At 42.3% G+C, this 20,945-nt stretch overlaps 1 long non-coding RNA gene across 2 annotated transcripts; it reads right to left on the reverse strand.

The window, feature by feature from the left end:
• Positions 1–18,252: 18,252 nt before the first annotated feature.
• Positions 18,253–20,389, reverse strand: LOC120439972. Of its 2 annotated transcripts, none has more exons than XR_005612891.1 (3): positions 20,305–20,389; positions 19,071–19,471; positions 18,253–18,842 (listed from the first exon to the last, which is right to left on the reverse strand). It is a non-coding gene; the product is annotated as an uncharacterized LOC120439972 (long non-coding RNA). The 2 variants fall into 2 exon arrangements; XR_005612890.1 differs by having other exon boundaries at positions 18,253–18,955.
• Positions 20,390–20,945: the final 556 nt, after the last annotated feature.

Consider the following 20,945-nt stretch of genomic DNA (forward strand, 5'->3'; position numbering starts at 1 on the left):
CACTTCCATACCTAAAGCTGATCTCCTCTGGTCCAAATCAGTTGATGAGTTTTAAAAATTAAACATTTTCCTCTTGATTCAGTTTCTATTCATGGACAATGAGTCAGTTCAACCAAAAACAAAACAAAAAATGCTCATGTTCCTACTAAACTCGTTTGGACCTAAAAAGTGCACAAAGCCTTTTCAGTCTACACATCCTACAAATCAACCTTAATTACTAAACAATGTTTTTAGATACATGCATTTCAGTTTGGATATTAGGGTGGAGCTGTGAAGCTAACACTAGCTGTACCAAACTAGCTAGCTCTGGTTGGCTAGCTAGTCCCCTAGTTAGCTAGCTAGTTTGGTACGTCTGTGATAATTTGCAATATAAAATTATACAGATTTGAAACAAATGTATTTAACTTGAAAACTAAACAGGTGACTCCTTAGAGTACAATTAAAATAGCTTCCATCAGCAGCTATGGCGCTAAAAATTAGCTTAAAGTGATGAAGTGATGAAGTGATTGAACGTGATGTGCTCAGAGTATTTCAGAAACTGCTGATCTACTGGGATTTTCCCACGCGACCGTCTTCAGGGTTTACAGAGAAGAAGAGAAAATATCCAGTGAGCGGCTGTTCTTGGCAGGACATGACTCGTTGATGCCAGTGGTCAGAGGACAATGGCCAAGCCAAGGAAACAGTGTATCAAATGATCAGTTATTTCACCCAAGATATGCAGAAGAGCATCTGTGAATCGTGAAGAGGATTAGCTACAGCTGCAGAAGACCACACCAGGTACCACTTCAACTAAGCACAGGAGACTGAGGCAACAGTTTGCATGGCCTCACCAAAACTAGACAACATTGCCTGTCCTGATAACTCTCGGTTTCTTCTTTGGATGGTAGGGTCCGAATTTTTCACACACAACATGAAATCATGGGTTCAACCTAGCTTGTATTGGTTCAGGTGGCTGCTGGTGGTGTAATGGTGTGGCAATATTTTCTTGGCACACTTTTCGGCCCCTTAGGACCAACTGACCATCGTTTAAATGTCTAAGCCTCCCTCAGGATTGTTGCTAACTGCATCCACTGTGTAACTAACCACGCCATGCCGCAAAGTTAAAATCATCTCAAACTGTTTTCCTCAACATGACAAAGAGTTCACCATCCTCAAATGGCTTCAACAGTCACCGGATTTCAAACCAGTGTAGCAACTTTGGACTGTGATGGAAGAGAAGGATTGCCTTATTGATGTGCAGCAACTGTGTGACATTTTCATGTCAACATAGATAAAATCTTTGAAGAATGTTTGAGGCTTGTTGGTGAAACTATGGCAAGAAAAATTAAGGCAGTTCTGAAGGACTGAGTGTAAATCCATTCTTTAGTGTTTTGCTTGCATGCAGTCAGAGTTTGAATAGGTGACAAAGGCATTCAGACAGTTCTGGAATGTGAGTAGGATTAACTGTGTGGTATAACTTACGATAAACAAAGGTCATAGTTATTTGTTCCTCTTCCTTGTTTTACTATTGTCCACTTTTTCAGACTTGTTACTTCGGCCACAGAGGCAGCTCATTTGAAAATATTTCATCTAATTTTTGTGAGTGAGAAAATGACCAGCAGTCTCATGTACTGACATCAATGAGAATCTGAAACCTGAAGTATGGGATCAAAGCTGAAAGCCACAATTTACACTTAAATTCTCCTCATTTACAACTTTGATAGCGTTTAAATAACAGGATGCGAAGTGGGATGACGGAGTCTAACAAATCTAACAAATCACGGCATTGTCTGGTTTTCTTACATAACACACCTGTCATTCTCACCCACACATGCGGACCAGTTTGGTTAGACATTTTTCCTCATAATCATTCACGAAACACAAACAAAAGAATTCCCGTATTTAAGAAACCACTTAAGGAAAGTACCAGATAAATTTCCTCCCAGGAAGTCACGCTCTCATACTTTTAGGTTTAATGGATTGAGATTAATTACAAAGATGAATGCAGCAGCCACAAACTCGAAGCGTTTCTATTGGGCTAAGAAGGAAATGTGACAGATTTCCAAAAAGGGGGAACATCAGTAATCTCCAGCTGTTAATGAGGAAAAGAAACGCAGCAAGAATATAACAGATCATTTATTCCTGCTCATACGCTGTCTTCATTCTGGTCAGCGTTTCAATTTGACACCTACGGCTTGGTGCTGGGACGTATTTGGGCTTTTCATCAATGGCATCAACGCTGTGGCAGCGTGCATCATGAATGCATGAAGCGCCAGCATGAGTGGCAGTTATTTATTCAGCCTGAGGAAAATGGGAACAAGCAGCATCAAGAAATAAAGAAAGTAAGAGAATTTATTAGAATTATGCGGACAGCTGGCTTTATTTATGCTTTGACTGAAGGAAACAAACTCAAAGACATAAAATCATGGCTTTACGTCCCAGAGAAGCTCCTATCAGTGCCAGTCCAGTTCAGCTGATGGCTCTGCTGATACCCTTCATGGAGTCGGTATATCCTGGTATATCCTGTATCCCTGTATACTGTGAGGCTGGTTTAGGCCTTCCCTCAGTAGCTGCACATCATGCAGATGAAAATAACTTCTTTTAATTATAGCGCTCTGGAGCATTGTTATTCTTACAATGGCCAACACCACTGGATGAGATCATAATCAGGACCATAGACTGAATGTAGAACAATAAAGTACTTATACTTCTACTCCAATATCATTTTAATATGAATAAATATATAAAATGTATTATTATTAATTATTTACTAACTGATTTTTTTAATGAGCAGATGTTAAAACTATATAAATCCATTCACTTCCTCCTATATGTTTCACAGAAATAGTGGTGCTGGAGCCTTTCCCAGCTGTCAGGGGGGATAGCAGAATAATTAATCAGAAATAAATAGGATCTATGCAGTGCAGAAGAAAACTGTGAAGAAAACACTGAGCAATGCATAAGAAGGGGGTAGAGGGGGAAAGACCCCTGCACTCCTAGTGCCCCTCTCAAAGCCATCTAAATGGGAAGGGTTACATCAGGAAGGACATCCAGTGTAAATTCTTTACCAAATCACACATGATAATCAAGAGTGCAACTTCCATATCGGATCGATCGGAGCTCAGGTTTTAACAACAAACGCCTCCGGTGCTGATGGTCAACACAGTGCTGCTGTTGGCTAAAGAGGAGAGGGGGAAGGTGTGTTAGGAGGCAGTGAGAGAGAAGGAAACGCAAGTCAGGAGGTGACAGTCGGGGGTTTAAATGTAGGGATGATCAGTTAAAGGAGAGTGATAACTTATAGGAGGAAGGTAGGAGATGAGTATAGAAGGGAAGCAAGGCCAGAGCACTGAAGGTGGGCTCAAACTGTTACACCATGGCTTAAACAGGAAGAGAAACTGTAAGTACTATTGTGGTATTCCAAGATGGAAGTGAGACCTGCTATGATGTATGGTGTGAAGATGGTGACACTAATAAAAAGGCAGGACACAGGGCTGGAGGTGTTAAGAAGAAGTTGGGAGTGACCAGGATGGACAGAATTAAAATGAGTGCATCAGAGGGAGAGTTTAGTCTAGAGTTAAAGTTGCTTTTTAACTGCTGCAATGGTTTAGACCTGTGCAGAGGGCAGATAGTGCATATGTTGGACAGCGGATGTTGAATAAAGAAACGACAGGCAGAAGGTGAAGACCACAGAGAAAATTCATGGATGTTGTGAAGGAGGACATGCAGAGGGTGGGTGTGACAGAGGAAGATGCTGGAGGTAGGGTGAGGTAGAGACAGATAATCTGTGGCTACCATTAAAAAAGACGAAGAAGAAGAAGGGGCCGGCCCAAGAGAGAATTTTTAGGATCCTGGCCAAAACTGTGGATATGATGTAAGGTTCATACTTTTACCCAGTAATGCTTTATAAATCCTAAAATATGATGCTAAATTCTTTAGTTTTGAGTGATGTGAATGTCCTTTTTAATGAGTTGGGTCCTTTATGAATCCATTTAAATGGCCCACACTGTATTTAAATGCCGATACTATTTTAATCTTGTTAGAAAAGATGGAAAACCAAACATGTTTCCCAAATCCACCAGCCATTCTTGTCCTGAGCCAAGAGCTACTAACTGAATGGTTATTACTACAGTCAGGGGCTTAATGAACCAGCAGGCGGTAGCTCTGTGCCGCTCCAAGGGAAGACTGACATCAAATAAAAATGTTTCGCATAACAAGCAGATAAGAAATCACATAAACCTTTTCCTCTTTTGCCCTTTTGTACCTGGATCATTTTTGCATACCCCCAAGCCTGAGAACAGCAGTGATTCAGCACACGATAACACGATTTCTTAATATTGCCACAGAGCTTTACATTGCCGCTCGTCATTTTTTTATTGTGTGCTTTCGCTTTCTCTGTGTCACTGCTGGAGCCAGTCCTAAATAACATGCCACAAAAGTGCATCAGTCACAGAGCATCCAAAGTCCTCCTGGTTATGTAACAGTCCTGCATTCCAGGTAGGATCCCAGCCGAGACTAAAGCCTCTGCGGACGGGGTTTATTTTGCGCCAGAAAACGGACAATATTTCATACCGAGTGGGCACAGATATGCCTCATGTACCTGCACACGCTCAGACCAAACTCCTGCCAGGTTTTATGAATGTACTGCAAGCTGCGGCGGGCGTGTTGCAAGGAGGCAATGAACTCGACGCGAGTTCATCCTGTCCACATGAGTGTGCATTTCTGCAGAGGTCTCACTTCGTTTCACATGCTCTTTAACGTTAAAACATTTCGTGACCCCCGCCGCTGTGACCTCCCCGCTCTTCAGCTTGAAGCTTCAGCTACTATTTATTCATCGGCCTCCTCACGACTGCTCATTAAGGATCCATCTGTTTCCTCAGTGGCATGAAATTTACAACCTGATGTGGGCGGAGAGGTCTCGTACTGAGCTTGCAGTTTTAGCATGAGAAAATAAACCTGATGGGAAAGTTTCACTTTGCTTCCCACTGCAAAACATATTCATCGGTTGGGGTATGTTGTTATTGCTTGCTGGGTCCTTCTGTCTCTCTCGCTTGCCCTGCACACCACTGGCTGGCTGCATGTCACCCAGATCACAGTCAAGAGCCCTCACCGCACAATCATTCCAGTTGCTGAATAATACAAAGCAAACAGTGACCTACTTTCAATGTAGGGAACAAGCTAGAGGAAAGACTTGGAGTGGAATCCTGCAAGGAAGTGGACTGTGGGAGGGGTGGAGTGAGATCGGGAGGTGGGTGGAGCAGTGATGGACATGTTTAAGCATTGGTTTGAGTCACCATTTAGGAGAAAAGAGGCGTGCCTTTGTGGTTAAGATGCGAGCAGCAAGCATGGCCTGCCATGTGAGCTCCGAGTTCGGTCCAGGAGGCCTGCCGATCCCAATCCGCTGCTTGTATCCCCCTGTAAATGTGATTAAACAGGCAGGCACAAGAATACTGCAGCAAGCCCCTATCCTGGAGGCCTCCCTGCACAAGGAATGCAGTTCACAGAAACAGGGCCTCACACATGTGTCACACCATCAATCTGGGCAGAGTACACTCTTTGACCGAGTACCCGCCCTTCTGCATTCCAGCTATTTTTCTACCTTTTGTTTATGTTGTGTTTATTGCAGGTACGCTGTAATGTTGCACTTGTTGCTAAGGGCGTTTTCTTCTTCTCCTTCATTGTCATCAAGACAGAAAACTACACGCAGGACGGAGAAAACAAACAGCAACCGTACTGCAAATTAAGACAAATGTCCCCCAAAAGTTTTTCCCCCAAAAAGGAAAACTCATAAGTATTGTATTGGCATCATTTATTAGTACAGTGACATTAAACATGCCTCACATACTAATTCAGTGGTTAACTAGAGCCATAAATTATGTTTTTTATTAAAGATAATTAATGCGATTTCCAATAAATACGCACTTTTAATCAGTTTGTTCCCCAAAGACATAAATGCTGAGTTTGAATGAGAAAAAGTTCATCACTGACTGAAAGATGTTTCTGTGCTTTATTCTGCAAAGAGCTGCCCACAGTATACATTAGTAAATGAGGTAGAAACAGGAATATCACTGTGTGGCATTTTGACGTTTGGCTGCTCCGTGTGCACGAGGTGACAAATAAAGTTGCATTGTGTCATAAACATTAAAATAGTTTTCTTCCCCTTTCTGCTGCCGTACACCAACCAGTATCAGACCATTTCTGCAGTGTAAGGCTGATAAAGAAAGCATTGGAGTTCGGGTTTGTCAGACCTTTACCTTTCCCCTGGCACATGGAGCCAAAACGTGCAACAAGTTGCCCAACGTGGACACCAGACAAACACAGATGTGGCACCGGAGATAATTTTCTAGGTTCACCACCCCAAGTGACCCCTGCAACGTTTCATAGATTCTAAGAATTACTGAGCATTTTCTAACATTGTTTTAAAATAAACAGTTTCTTCATTTGTACATTTTGGACCCCAAATTCTTACTAGAATCTTTGGTTGGACAATCTTTAAATTTGTAAAATAAACTGACCAAATTTTCCTTTAATTTAAGCTATTTTCTACAAAACAAGTCACCTCTGTTGTAACAAATCAACTAGCTTTGAGATGGCTATCAAGCTAGGTTCCTAAACAGATTACAGTTAGGAAGGCTGGTAACTTAGCCCTCAGCCACACTGACCTACAGACTGGTTGGAGATCCCCAGCAGCCTCCTGTTGCTAGGGGAAAATGTGTATTCCCTGTCTGGGTGGTGAGTGTTGGAGGTTCCTGTCTTTCACTCTGAATAATTGGTTGCAACGAAGATATCAAAAACCTTGTGATTGCCCATGGTTTGCATGAAAGACGCCAATTTCTCTGCAAAAACTCATTATTTACTCCCTAAGTTGTACCTTACCCCTGCAGCCAACAGAATTAAAAAGGCCATCAACAACCTGGTTCTGCCTGAGGTTTCTTCCTGTTATAAAAGGAAGTTTGTCCTTCCCACTGTCAGCCAAGTGGTTGCTCAGAGGGGGTCATCTGAATGCTGGGGTTTTCTCTGTATTACAATAAAAAGTGCCCTAGAAGTAACTGTTGGAGAATACTTTGAGAGTTGGCATCTAGCATGCAAACTACTGGTGATGAACTTTTTCAGCGATGATTAAGAGCCGAGTCCAAAATATGGGGTCCTGTCATGGTCACTTAGCTGTGTTGTACCATTAGCTTTGATTTGACCTCCTCTGATGGAGTATAAACAGCTAAAGAAACTAAAGATTTACAGACTGGCACAACACAGGAGCTTAGACTTTGTGAACTTGCTATATTCTTAGTAACTGAGTTAAGCTAGTGCTGCAAATACTGTAACTTTGCCCTTGTTGATAAAACAACGTGCACAGATATGTGTGGATTAGTGTAAATGGCACTATTATATTATTATAATGCCCTCATGAAAATATGCCAATTATGTCTTGACAGTGTGGAGTGCTGCAGGAGCTGTTCTCAAATGATCCTCTAGTGGCCAAGTGTTGTACTGCGTCCCTTTGGCTCAAAATAGGTCACACATTAACCCATATACAGCATGTGAAATGTTTCAGACAAAGGTGTAGCACAAATCTTTTATGTGACAGTCGGTGTTTCCTCTGCTGCTCCTCTTGCAGTGACACAGAATCAGTCACGTAACACAGCTCAGAGACGCTGCAGGAAGCAGAGGGTAATATGTACATCTGAGAGGGAAATGTAGGACACTTCATCAGCAATTTGCATCTAACAGCGGTATATATGCATGTGAGCGTACGCAAGGCTGGTTAAAAATAGATCAGTAAACAGTTGGCTGAGGTTCCGTGTGACCAGCGTCCCAGGGTTACCAGCTTGTCACCGCCTGCTGTCAATAGCATGGGTTGGCTTGACCTTCAACTTGTTTTTTGCTTTCAAACTAAGGTAGATGTCATGATGACTAATGGATTAAGCACAGTGACTGTGGAAGTATGAGTCCATGATGTTAAGTACTGACTTTTTTTTATCAAAAAAATGGCATTTGCCTTTGGATGTTGCATGTAAGACTACATACTACAGATTAGGGCTACTAGGCCTATACATCTGCCAGAGAGTGGAGAGCTATGTACCTGCTTAGTGTTTCCAACATATTAAATCCTTTTAACCTCATTATTTTTAATGAAATAAAAACAACAGACCAGCAGACACCTGCCTGTATTTATATGCTTCCTGAAAACAGAACTTATTAACAGGTGATTCACATCAAGGAACTAAGCACAAAGGCAAGAATCCCCTTTCCATGTCCATGAGAGAGGTAGCTTATTCTGTGTAGCTGCTGCTATGGACAAAAGCTCAAACATTAGACCAAACAAATATGAAGCCGCATCAAAAGCCTAAACACTTTCTGATTTCTTCAGCATGATGTCATTGAGTTGATGTCAGTAAGTCTCTGATGCCAAAAATGAATGAATTAGTCTCCAGAGGCTGTTGAAGTGATCTCCTCCATTCAGAGTAACTCTACACATATATAGTATCTATGTTTCAGCCTAAATGTGACCAACTCTTTGCAGTTCTCTTTGATCCGCGTTTGACCCTGACCGACACCATTGACTGGGTGACTGTGGCTGCCTCGGCTCAGGCCAAGATCCATCTTATATTGGCCCAATGTCAAGTGTGTTCTGGTATTTGGGCCCACACAACGTTTGCCAGCGCCAGAGGTGTGGCGAGCCCAGATGAGGCCAGAATGCATTCAAGATCTGACCAGAAATTGTATAACCAATTTGGTCGGAGACCATACCAGTGAACCGTGGGGAAACACAACGAAAACAATGACACAATTTAACTGAATCATTTACAATCTGGTGGAAATAATCATTTCTGTAAAGTAAAAGCATCTGGAAGAATACAAATATTCACTGAAAAGCTATGGACACTTCACATGCTCATTGCTCATACATCAGCAGAGTGCACCCTAAAACATATCTTCCCTTTTCCATCACTTTTTCACTCCAAAGTCCATCACAGCCCGAGTGCGCTGTTAAAAAAAATGACACAAAATTCCAAATTTTCCAAATCCAAACTTGTAACATATATACACACTGAATCTGTTGCATTTTTCAAAAAATATTAATTCTAAAAAAAGACCAGTGAAAACATGAAGCCGACATCAGAATCAGAATAATAACAAACAAGGAATTAGACACGAATCGTTATCACCACTAGCACACCGAAAACCTTCACATTCCTCCAGCAAACATGAGAGCTGGTGTCCACCCATCATGTAGTAATACTTGCAAAATACAGACTAGAGACTGAAGCACTTATCATTTTGCTTAGTTGTGGGCTGTATCTTTCACGTCTCATTCAACTGTGTTTGGAGCACTGGTTGCACTGGTTACCACTGGACACCAACTGTCTGCCATCTATAATCCAGTTTTGAGATCCCTTCACAGATGCCTTAATGCCCACTCACGTGACCCACACCCGTTTTCACAACTTAGCTCTGGTGATTAGGTAGAGGATCAATAGGGGGTCCATGACCCTCCTGGGGACACTCCCATAGGGCTGAAATCTGGACTCTCCACCAGTCGCTTGTAGAACTGAAGAAGCTTCACAGATGTACTGGTTAGCTTTACAGGTTTTACAGGAACTGTTTTCTTTTCTGGCCATTTTAAAAAACAAATTTTAAGTCACAGAAGCTCTCTGCTAGACAAATTGATTGCTTCTTTAATCAAGAGGTTGCACCTCCGGTAACATCATTTGAAAAGAATTATTCTAATTATTATTTAGCCTGTAGGATAAAGCAAAGAAACTCACCCTTTTCACAATTAAACAGATACTAATTTGATAGCGCCTTTCTTCCAGATAATAATGGTAAGACGAAGACTGAATCGAGACTGAGAGCTGAAAATAAATGTTGGCTTCAATCAAGTGACAAAGACCATGATGAAAACCTCCAGTTAGTTCAGGTCTCAACAAAGCCGGCCTGAGACTCTGACAGAAACATTCAGTGCTTTTTAATCAGTCTTATTCAATCATTACAACCTGGAGTGAAGTGTATTGATCAGAGCCTCTCTGGTGAGTCCACTAATCATTACGAGCAGTCGCTGTGACCTCACGGGTTTATTGCTGTTAAATGACGGCTTGAAGGTGGTTATGTAAGTCACCTTCAACTACTCTGCATGTGAACATAAGCAGGTCAGCCATATAAGTCCTGAAAATAGAATAAAAATATCGAATTATCTCAGAATCATAAATGTTGCTTTGCTGTCACAATACCTGTTCTGTCGTAGGCAGAACATGAAAATTGAATTACACATTTCAGTACAATTGTTTCTGTCTATCTGGATTTTGGTCGCACAGATGCTTAAATATCCAAAGCAAGAGATATATAGCGTTGTTTATTTTGCAGAAAGGAGTTACAAATACTTTTTGTTGTCATTCCAGTGCATGCATTTACATGAAACATATTTAAAATGCAGCATAAATAAGAAAATTGGAAATATAAGAAATGAACAGTTAGTTTCCGAGCGTACAGATTTGCGTGCAGCGGATCATGCAAACTTTGAACTGTGTGTGCAGATGCAGAGTGCCACCAAAGTTTAACAGTCTTACAGCATCCAGGAAGAAAGTGTTCCTCAGTTTGCAGATTCTGCACCCTCCTGCATGAGGGGAGGGGGGCAAACGGTGTGTATTGGGTGTGCAGGGTCTTTCACAATATAGGAGACTCTATTCCTGCATCTGCGGGTGTAGCTGTCTGGGGTGCAGAGGCTGCTATCTACAATCCTCTGAGCAGCTTTCACCACCTACAGCGTTTTCTTCTCTACCCCAGAGCAGCGGCCGTCCCTCACAGTGATGCAGGATGCTCTAAACCAAACATCTGTAGAATAAGTTCACCCTCCTCAGAAAGCAGAGATGTGGCACCCCTCCCCTGGTTCTGCTGCAGGGGAGGGGTGGTGCTCAAGCGGCAGGGAGGCTGATGGTGCAGGTGGAGATAATTTCTCTAATGAGGTCTCTTCCCTTTTTTAGTGACACCGGGGACCTGAGACAACTGGTGGAGTGTGGTGTCAGCTGGAAAGCTCACTGGCCCCAGAAGACGTTGGTGCCGAACTAACAGAAAAGGTTGGGCGCATTCAATAAAGCGAAAGTAAACAGTCACCCAAACACTGTGTGTGGTCTGAGTCATTCACAAGAGACACTGGTTTGCCTTCTTAAAACGGTAAATGGCCTGTATTTGTATAACGCTTTACACAACCAGTCATCCACCCATTCACACAGTGGTGATGGCAAGCTACATTGTAGCCACAGCCACCCTGGGGCGCACTGACAGAGGCGAGGCAGCCGGACACTGGCGCCACCGGGCCCTCTGACCACCACCAGTAGGCAACGGGTGAAGCGTCTTGCCCAAGGACACAACGACCGAGACTGTCCAAGCCGGGGTTCGAACCGGCAACTTTCCAACTACAAGGCGAACGCCCAACTCTTGAGCCACGATCGCCTCTTAACCAGTTAGGAAGTGTTGGAGCTCCAGGTAAGGTCCCCAGAGAAATGTTCACTGAGATCACTTCAACAGCAGCTCCCTCAGTGTGTAGAGGTGGAGGAAATTTCCTGAAATTCACGATCAACATCTCCTGAGACTGATGCAGACATTGTTACCACTGCACCAGCTCTCCACACTTTTTACCTCCTGCCTGTAGACAGACTCATCATTATTGGTGACGCATCCCAAAGAAGATAAATTAAAACTATTGGAGATAAAGTATCTGAATTTTAAGAGTGGGACCACACCTCCAAACACTCTCCTTCTATATAGGTTCTCATCTATATATGTTCCCCCAGTTCTACAAGCTGTTCATTCTCGTTTATGTGCCCCACCCTCCCTCCCCTTTTCAATTCTTTAACCTCTTTGCTTTTATTTAGTACATGGGGATCTGCCAGGCCCGGGAGCTGCCGCCAGTCCCCTTCAAGGCCTTCACCAAACCGCAGCTCAATTCATGTCCAAGCCTTTATCTACTAAAACACTGTCAAACCTAAAATGAGGATGTGGGCCCAGCGAGTGAATACAAAAGAAAAAGAAAATGTTAAAAAGAACATGAAATTAAAGAAACAGCAAAATGTACATTTTTCAGGCGATGGGGTTCTTTTGGCTTCAGCAGGTACACTGGGGCAGTTCAGAATTAGCATGTCCGTGTCTGAGGCCATGGTTCTCGGTTAAAAAGGATGCCCAGTTGCTGCCCTGAGGTGGACGAGTTTACGTATCTCTGGGTTTCGTTGATGACTCAGAGGAGAGTGGACTGAGAGACTGACAGATGGGCTGATGTGGTGTCAGCAGTGATGCAGATGCAGCACCGGTCTGCTGTGGTGGAGAGAGCTAAATGTGAAAGTGTTGATCTACGTTTGACCCTGACCTACAGCGGCTGTGAGTAGTGACTGACAGAACGAGATCATGTGACCTTCACTCATCTCTTTTCATTCTGTGTTCATGCACCACCCTACATTTAATCATTAGTCATTTTATCAGCTTTGGCTCTGAATTAATTAGATAATTAATTAATTAAATAATTGAAGTAATCTTAGATACTTTTTTTTGCACCAACAAAATCTGTGAAACCTCTTTATTTAATGGTTGTGTTTAAAAGAGCTAAATAAAGTTGGAAAAACACGTTTTGAAAAAACTGAAACAAAACATGTTTGGCAAATAAATCACAGAGCACCTGGTGGATTCAGCTGCTTCTCAAGTTCCCTGTGAAGAGATTAAATTTTTAGATGATGAGGAGACTGTAACCTTCCTCACATTCATTTAAAGAAAGCAGACAAAATCATGTGTTGTGTTAAACTGTAAGTGTTTTGAGATCTTGAAGATAACTGAATGAAAAACCATCACAATTTGCTAGACTCTTTTGCTTTGGGGATGCTCATATGAATCCTGCTGCTGGTTAATGGTTACTTTAATGGAGAATTAATACCTCCCTTAAACCTAATCATCATATCTCTGTGTACGTTTTGGATGAAAATGCGCATGATGTTGAATTTTCTGATATATCTGCGTATATTTAGATTGAAATTGGACTTTTGTTTTTGTATTAGAATACCTTAGGTACCCTATCTTAAACTAAACATGGCTTCATTCTGCCTCACACCCAGGGTAAATAGGAAAACTCTTCATAACCAAGGCTAAGATTTGATTTTGTCTCACAGTTACTTAACTCCAGCTGCAGTGACTTGACTGCACATCTGCAGAGTTCACAGCCAGCCACAGGTGTGCAGGTGCATTTTTCTCATGACAACAGGTTATTCATAACATTCATAACAGGCTATAAAAGCTGCGACCATCAGAGACTTGGTTGTCCTGGAGACATGATGCAACGAGCAAGCATGAAGTAAGTGTTACAAAATGGAAACGTGGAGGGAGATGTGATCGTTCAGCAACAGGAAGTCTTACGTACGGGATGATGATGTTTACTAAGAACTTGGAGTTTATTCGGCTCAGTGAAAAAAGGCTAAATGACTCAAAGAAAAATCTCTGATTGAAAAACATTCTGTCTGTCTGTGTTGGCTGTGTGGAAGCCCACAACTCTATGCTGGCGGGAGCTGAAAAAGAGCCTGCTGCAGTGTGAAAAGCGGCCTCGTTGTTTCCTTGGGAACTAAAAGGAGGCTTTCCATCTTTGAGTTGAGTGCTGTGAGAGAGTGACACCGACCAATTAGGAGGTTAGAGAGCCGGCGGCGCAGTGCCTCTCACATGGCCTTGGTAAATTATCTTCAAGAGCCTTCAGAGTCGCACTAGTGAAGATTGTAATTAAAAAGCAGGAAGAAAACAGCTCGGAAAATTATTAAAGCTCTGGACTTTATGCGAACTGCATTAAACTTTTTCCATCTGCTTCAGTTCCTCCTTCTTAATTGGCACTAGTGGCGTAGGAATATTTAGTTTGATACGGCACTCAAAATCTATTACTCTAAGTGGACCTTTTAGCTTGTATTTAGTTAAAAGAGCCACACAAATAGATTTTGGTGCATACTAATATGATTTGAGTCGCTTTAAGATCATTTAAACACTCAAATCTGAAGGTAAATCACTGTGTGCACAGGGGAGTGTTGTCCGATTACCAGCCCTGCTCTCATGTTGTGAACATCAAACTCTGACCCTGCAGTTCAAATATCAGAGCAGAAATTGAGATTCATCAGGCTAGACGACGTTTTCCTTGTTCTTAGCCGAGTTCAACACATTATACATTCAGAGATGATCTTCTGCTTATTCTGACGAGTGGTTATTTGAGTTACTGTTGCCCTCCTGTCTGCCCACTGTTCACCTCTGACATCTGCAAGGCTTTTCCTAACAGAGAACTTCTATTCACTGGATATCTTAATTTAATTTTTAGCCCATTTAGAGTCACTTAAATCTCCTTTCTCCTTTGGACTTCAGCAGGTTAATGTGAATACACTGGATCACTGCCATGTGATTGGCTGATTATATATTTGTGTATGTAAAAAGTAGGCCATTATCTGTTTTTGTGAAACTACTTTTGGCAAGAAAGGAAAGATTATAGAGCCCCGACTAGTTGTACTTGATTTCTTGACTATTCCAAATGACATACTGTGAATATCCTTTGTGATCATAAATAAAATATCAGGAGCATTGCATCTAACCAAAGACAAAATAAAAACCTCTCTGCAGATGAAAATAATCACTTCTCTATTTCTTGCACAGCAGCTTGAATTAATGACTTGACTGTTAAATAAACTCCACACAGGTCTGAGTGGATGTCTACAACATTTCCAGGGGGCAGAGGAGGCAAATTTGGGTGGCTGTAGCTCAGGAGGTAGAGCAGGTCACCTATTAATCGGAAGGTTGGTGGTTCGATCCTTGGCTCCTCCAGTCTGCATGTCAAGTATCCTTGGGCAAGATACTAACCCCAAGTTGCTCTCCGATGCATCCATCGGAGTATGAATGTGTGTGAATGTAGTTAGAAAAAGCACTAAGTACAGATAAAGTGCTTGTGTGATCGGGTGAATGTGATATGTTGTATAGAGCGCTTTGAGTACTCCGGGAGAGTAGAAAAGCGCTATATAAGAATCAGTCCATTTACCAGTTTTGGGGGGTTTTGGCGGCGAACCATCTCTCCCTGAGGTTAATATCCGATGTCACACAGTCCTCAGTGTGTTCTGGTGCATGGGGATCTTGTTACCAGGCCAAGCAGACATGAGATCTCGTGTTGTCGTCTGTTCAATGTTACGAAATAAACGTCTGCCTCCCTTAATCAGTCTCCACCAGCAGTTGCTCCTTGTCAACACATTTAACTGCTGATGGCAATTAACATGATGATTTCAAAAGCCAAATGCTCTGACATTCACACATTCAGCGTAATTCAAAGCTGCTGTTATCATGTTTTCTGCACACTTTGGTAATTAAAGAAGCACACACAGGCCTCAAAATACAAACAGTGAATCAATAAAAATGTCTCCTGAACACGAGGGGTCATCGGGCTTTCTAAATTTCTGCAATCAGTGAAAATCAAGAGGCAGCAGATGTAGAGCAAATCCACCGTGAGATCAGTGTACTAGGCAGGCCAATATAATCATAAAACCAAGCAGTTCACGGGTCACAGCAGCGGCTATTATGATGCAGATTCTTCCTTGAAGTCTGAGCAAATAAACTCTATTGAGACCTTTGAACGCAGCAGCAGCGTGATCCTTTACAGCTCCTGTGAAAATATTTTAATGTGCTTTTGGGGATTGTACTGTAGATGGTGAGACATGCAGAAAACACACCTTCCCCCTAACACAGGGGCTTTCAAAGGTGTTCTAGTTTCAGGGCCACACAGAGCCCAAGTTGAACTCAAGTGGGTCAGACAGGATTAGGAGCTTAGTGAGGTAATTCTAGGTTTAACCACAAACGGTATAAAAGATGGATGTAGCCACGCTGACACCACATACTGGCTTGTGTTCAGAGGCCTCGAGCTGAGCGTCGCCATCCTGTTTAAAACTGGACGTAACGAAGGAGGGAGGGATCCGACTGTGAAGCCACATGCTTATTGGCTAGCCAAAATACCTAAAAATGTTTTATTCGGCGTGACCTGAAACATGTGACCGAGCCTATAAACTCACAAGGGAAGTGTTTACTGAGTTCAGATGAGCGGTGGGTTAGTTAGGAATATGTTTTATATGTGCAAAGTATTCAGATCTGCAGCTACGTCTCTAACACTGCTGGAACTGCGACTACTAGAAGACGGATCAAGCGCAGAGGACCTGCCATCTTTAACCTTTCATCTGTAAATGGATCCAGTTTAAAGTTTAAAAGCTCTACTGTGCAGCCATCATCTTAAGCACTAGGAAGAAACTTGATGTTACAATAAACTTAAGCAAAAATAACTTTCACCACTAAATCCCAAGATGAACATCTTTCTCCAGCATTAATCTCTTACTTGCAACATTGTTACATTTTACTACTTTTTTATGTTCTTTATAGATTGTTATCACCATTTTGTCACCATCATCTGATGACATCTCTGATTGAAGTACAAGGTACTTTCCCACAGACCTCTACAGAAGTGAAAGTCTTTCATTAACCACAAACGTCGCCTCCTCACTGCACTGACCTCACGTATTAGACCCAGTACCTATATCCATTCATTCATACTTTATAAGGAGCTGTTATGGAGCAACTATGGCAACTTATGCTGCACACCTAATCTGTGGTTATGTTTGACGTATGCTATTTAATGATCGATAACTTATGACGCCATTAAACATTAAACACATATTTAAACAACCCGGCGTATTAACTTAATGAATTATGCAGTTGTAATTAGACTCAGGTCTTCCCATCTTTTAACCGTAGAGCTGTGACACTGATATATGAATTTACACTCTGCAGTTTTTACCGGCTTTCCCTCCTGGCTCAAAACAGAGCTGATTTGACTTTTGTAGTTATTATAAACAAAGCACACAATGATATAATGCTGTTTAACACCATACTAATACCTGCAAACTACCTTCAGCTATCTTTGATGCTGCACTGGCCACGTTCATTTCAGCCTCTGTGTTTTTGTAACATAAAATATTCCACTCTTATCAAGTTAATGACCATCATCATGTGACTGCCAATAGCCTGGCTGCTGATTGTAGGGTAACTGAACCCAGACAAGGAAAAGATATCTTGATTTGCTGAACATGTGTTGTAGTCAAAGACCCCAAACTGCTGCTTGTGTGCTTGTCAAAGATTAAATACACCCCCCACACACGCGACCTAAATGGCAGTATGGCAAAAGCACACTGGCCATCTCCACTCCTCATGTTATGTACTGCTGGTGGTGATTATTGAGTTGAGACTGCTTTGCTTTGCTCTCCAGGAGTACCTGAAACAGGATGGACAGAGAAAGAGAGAGAAATCCATCCACACAACAACCCACAGTACACCTGCTCAGCTCGTGACAAGACTAATTTACTGCATGAATGAAAGAAAAGAAATATTTTCAGAAAAATTCATTGGCTTATCCAAATATGGTCACTTCTGGCTCCAAAATAATCAGATGGTCCTGACCAGGATGAAAAACCTCAGGGTTTAAAATGTTAGCTTGCAGATGAGTGACGTCACTGTTTCACTACAGATCGTTATTTTCGTTGTATAAGTCATCAGTTCTCTTTTGTAGTTTCTCTTTCTCTTCTTCTGCCATTCAGTCAAAGCAGATAACTGCTCCTTACTGAGCCTGGAGGTGTTTCGTCATTCCCACCTTCGCCAATTGCTTTCTCATAGAGGTGCCATGGTCCGTGGGAGCAGCTGAGGGGTTTTTGTGGATGTTTCTGTGGTCAGTTACAGGAGTTCGTTCAGTCACCTACTGTGGTAACTTGGCCTCGTCTACGCTCTGCTCTTCCCTCGTCCTGTCTTCGTGTTTAACTCTGCTCCCTCGTGCACAGGTCTCCGTACCATCCCGCCCTGGACTCACCGGCTGTTGTTCACTTCCTCCAGTGCTGGCCACTGGAGGCCACTCAGGGAACCATTCCTCCCCCCGTACTGCCCCTCTCTGGATGCTCCAACGGAAACCCTCCCCACAGCTCTTCAGCCTGGCCCTCCATGTGAGCCAACAGCACCTTTGTCAGATTCTCCTTACTCACCTGCTCCCTACCTGCCAGTAACTGCTTCTCCCTGTGGTGCAGAACTCCCGTGGTTACCTCTCAGGACAGCCCTCCTTATAAGCTGTCCCCGTTCCCTCTGGCTCCTGCTTCACTCTTCTTATCCTCATAAATAAACTCTTGTACATAGTTCTCATTGAGTCTGCTTTTGGGTCCAGCTCTCATATGAACCTCGGATCATGACAAGTGTAGCACATTCTGATTTTTATTTGATTCATTTATTTATTTAATGCTGACTTTAGTTTGTGCAGGAGATACAAAAATGAGAGCTCACTTCCCCGATTCGGGGCTGAGAACCATGACCTCAGACCTGTGTTACAAAGTAACGCAAAAGTAATTAAACAAATTCATTTGCTTCTTCCCTTAAAACAATTTCAGTGACAAAAATATGAGTTAAAAATACTTGCATACAATCTTTAAAAAAAGTCTCCACAAAGATTTTCAGATTTCTCAGACTGGGTGATTTAAGAGTTGCTTCAATCACCACATTTTTTCTGTCAACTATCTAATATAAACATTTATATGACAGGATACAAGCCATGAACACTTGTGCATTTACACATTTTGCACACATGCACCTTGTAACATGCACTGGTGATAAAAAACAGTTTGCTCATTGTCTCTATGTTCTTGCTTTACAACTGGAACAATCTGTTTTCGAAGCAATGTTCTGGTAGCCGTGGAATAAAATTCACCACAAGAGCTGCCTCTGATGTGCATCCAAGAGGATCTCATGTGATGCTTTCAAGACCACTCGATGATCTGTAGGCATCTCTTCATCCGGGGCCTCTGACACCAGAGCCAACGGTCACGTAGTACACAATCCACCAGAGATGGAGAGATAAAACACGGCACAGAGAGAGATGAGGTCAAAGAAAAGGAAAAGGATGGTCTTCGTGAAGCTGACAAAAAGCAAAGCACCTCATATGTATTATGGCGATATCATTTAGCATTTCATTTGCATGTAAACATCATCAGCGCAATGTGTGTGTGTTTTCAGGCCTCTCAGTGAAATACCTCTGAGTGCTCTTAGCATCTATTTGCTCCTGCTGTTGCTGTGAAAGAGGTTTGTGGGAGTCCTGCATGTTTGGGGCTCTGGGATCTGGTCCAGGCCAGGTGCGGAGCAGCTGTTATCCAGGGGTTAAAGTCTCCACAGAGGGTCACAGGCGGCTCGGCTCATCCCTGAGCTCCTCGCCGGCAACGAACGCCCACACAGCCTTCCAGAGCAGAGCATCTTTCCTCTCTGCTCAAAACCACCCACATCTCTCTCTCTTTCGCTCCCTTTCACTATTTTTTTTAAACTCTCCCACTCTGTCTCCATCAAGCTCTCATCCCTCTATTCCCATTCTCCTCACTCACTGCTTACGGAAATGGCTGCTGCTCAGCATCAGCCATCAGATGTCACGGCAGTTGAGAGGCTGAGAGAGTGAAAAAAAAAATTACATTCACCAAAGGAGGCACTTCTGCTGTGCGGTGTAGTGACCACACTGCTGTTTGGTCCAGCACTTGTTGTAGTGTGTGTGTGTTTGTGTGTGTGTGTGTGTGTGTGGACCAAGAGTGTAGCAATGCTAGTTGGCATGCTTTGCTCTGCACTGCCATCATGTGGTCGGTAAGAGCATAAATAAGAGCTCAGTTTCTCACTTAAATCTTGGCTGTTTGTTCACATGCAGTTAGTTTGTGTCATTTTTTTCTGATTAAGATGTGAGGGACAAATTGTCTTAACTGAATTAAATGTGTTTATTCCTTAATAGCCAGTTTATCCACATCTTTTTCTGACAGCTGAAAATTTGGTCCCGGAAATCGTTCAGTTCAGTTCAACTCAATTCAATTAATAAAAACACACACAGAGCCAAATAACAACAAACAAGTCACTCCAGGGTGTTTTATATTGTAGGGTAAAGACCCTACAGTAATGCAGAGAAAACCCCAACAATCAGAGAACCCCTTATGAGCAAATAGTTGGCGACAGCGGGGAGGAAAAACTCCCCTTTAACATAAAGAAACCTCTAGCAGAACCAGGCTCAGGGAGGGCTGCAACCACTTTGGGTGTGAGGAGGAAAAATATCTAATGATTAAATGGTTGATGCACTGAGCACAGTTTTCATCCAATGCAGTCTTCGTGGCATTTATTTTACAAAAATGGTAGCTCACTTTCAAAACAGTAGACCTCATCTTACTATAATGATCGTAACGTGTGCATGTATATCTGTTCAGTAACTCGTCTTACTAAATCAATCAGGGAGGAACTTACTGTAAAAACTGCTCAGGATACCAGGATCATCAACATGTAGCTAATGCTACAATGGTACATTCGCTATGTAAGCTACAGCTAGCTTGCTAACTGTAGCTTTGTTCCCCTTAATGTTACTGCTAGCAAAATCATTCTAAATGGGAATGCTTGTAGGCTAGCTTGATAAGCTATTTTCAGTAGCTTGTGTGATCGGAGAACTAACTTATTTACGGTGTAAAACAATATTTATTTTACATAATTAATCAATTATTAGCACAAAGAAAATGAGTGCTGCTAGCTTTCTATAGTGATAGGTTAAAGCAGAGCTGGTCAGCCAGGTGTTTCATTAGATCCACAGCCAACCTCTGTCATTATACTCAGGTATTTATGTATATTTGGGCAACTCTAAACCATTTTTTGCACCAGCTTGTAAATATGTTTATTTCTGCGGTACCGCCATGTAAGTTTAACATCAGAGTCTTCCCCAAACTCACGTTGGGAGCCAAGGTTAAGTGGCTGCAAAAGACACTGCATTTTTTCTTCTGCTTTGTCATTATGTTGTTGCTGCATATGACAGATAGCATGTCAAACAACTCTGAAATTAGCGTTGATAACAAAATAATGCTGTGTAAGCAGCAATAATATGACATGATAGAAAAAGT

Source organism: Oreochromis aureus, linkage group 4, assembly GCF_013358895.1.
Source record: "Oreochromis aureus strain Israel breed Guangdong linkage group 4, ZZ_aureus, whole genome shotgun sequence".
Lineage (NCBI taxonomy): Eukaryota > Metazoa > Chordata > Actinopteri > Cichliformes > Cichlidae > Oreochromis > Oreochromis aureus.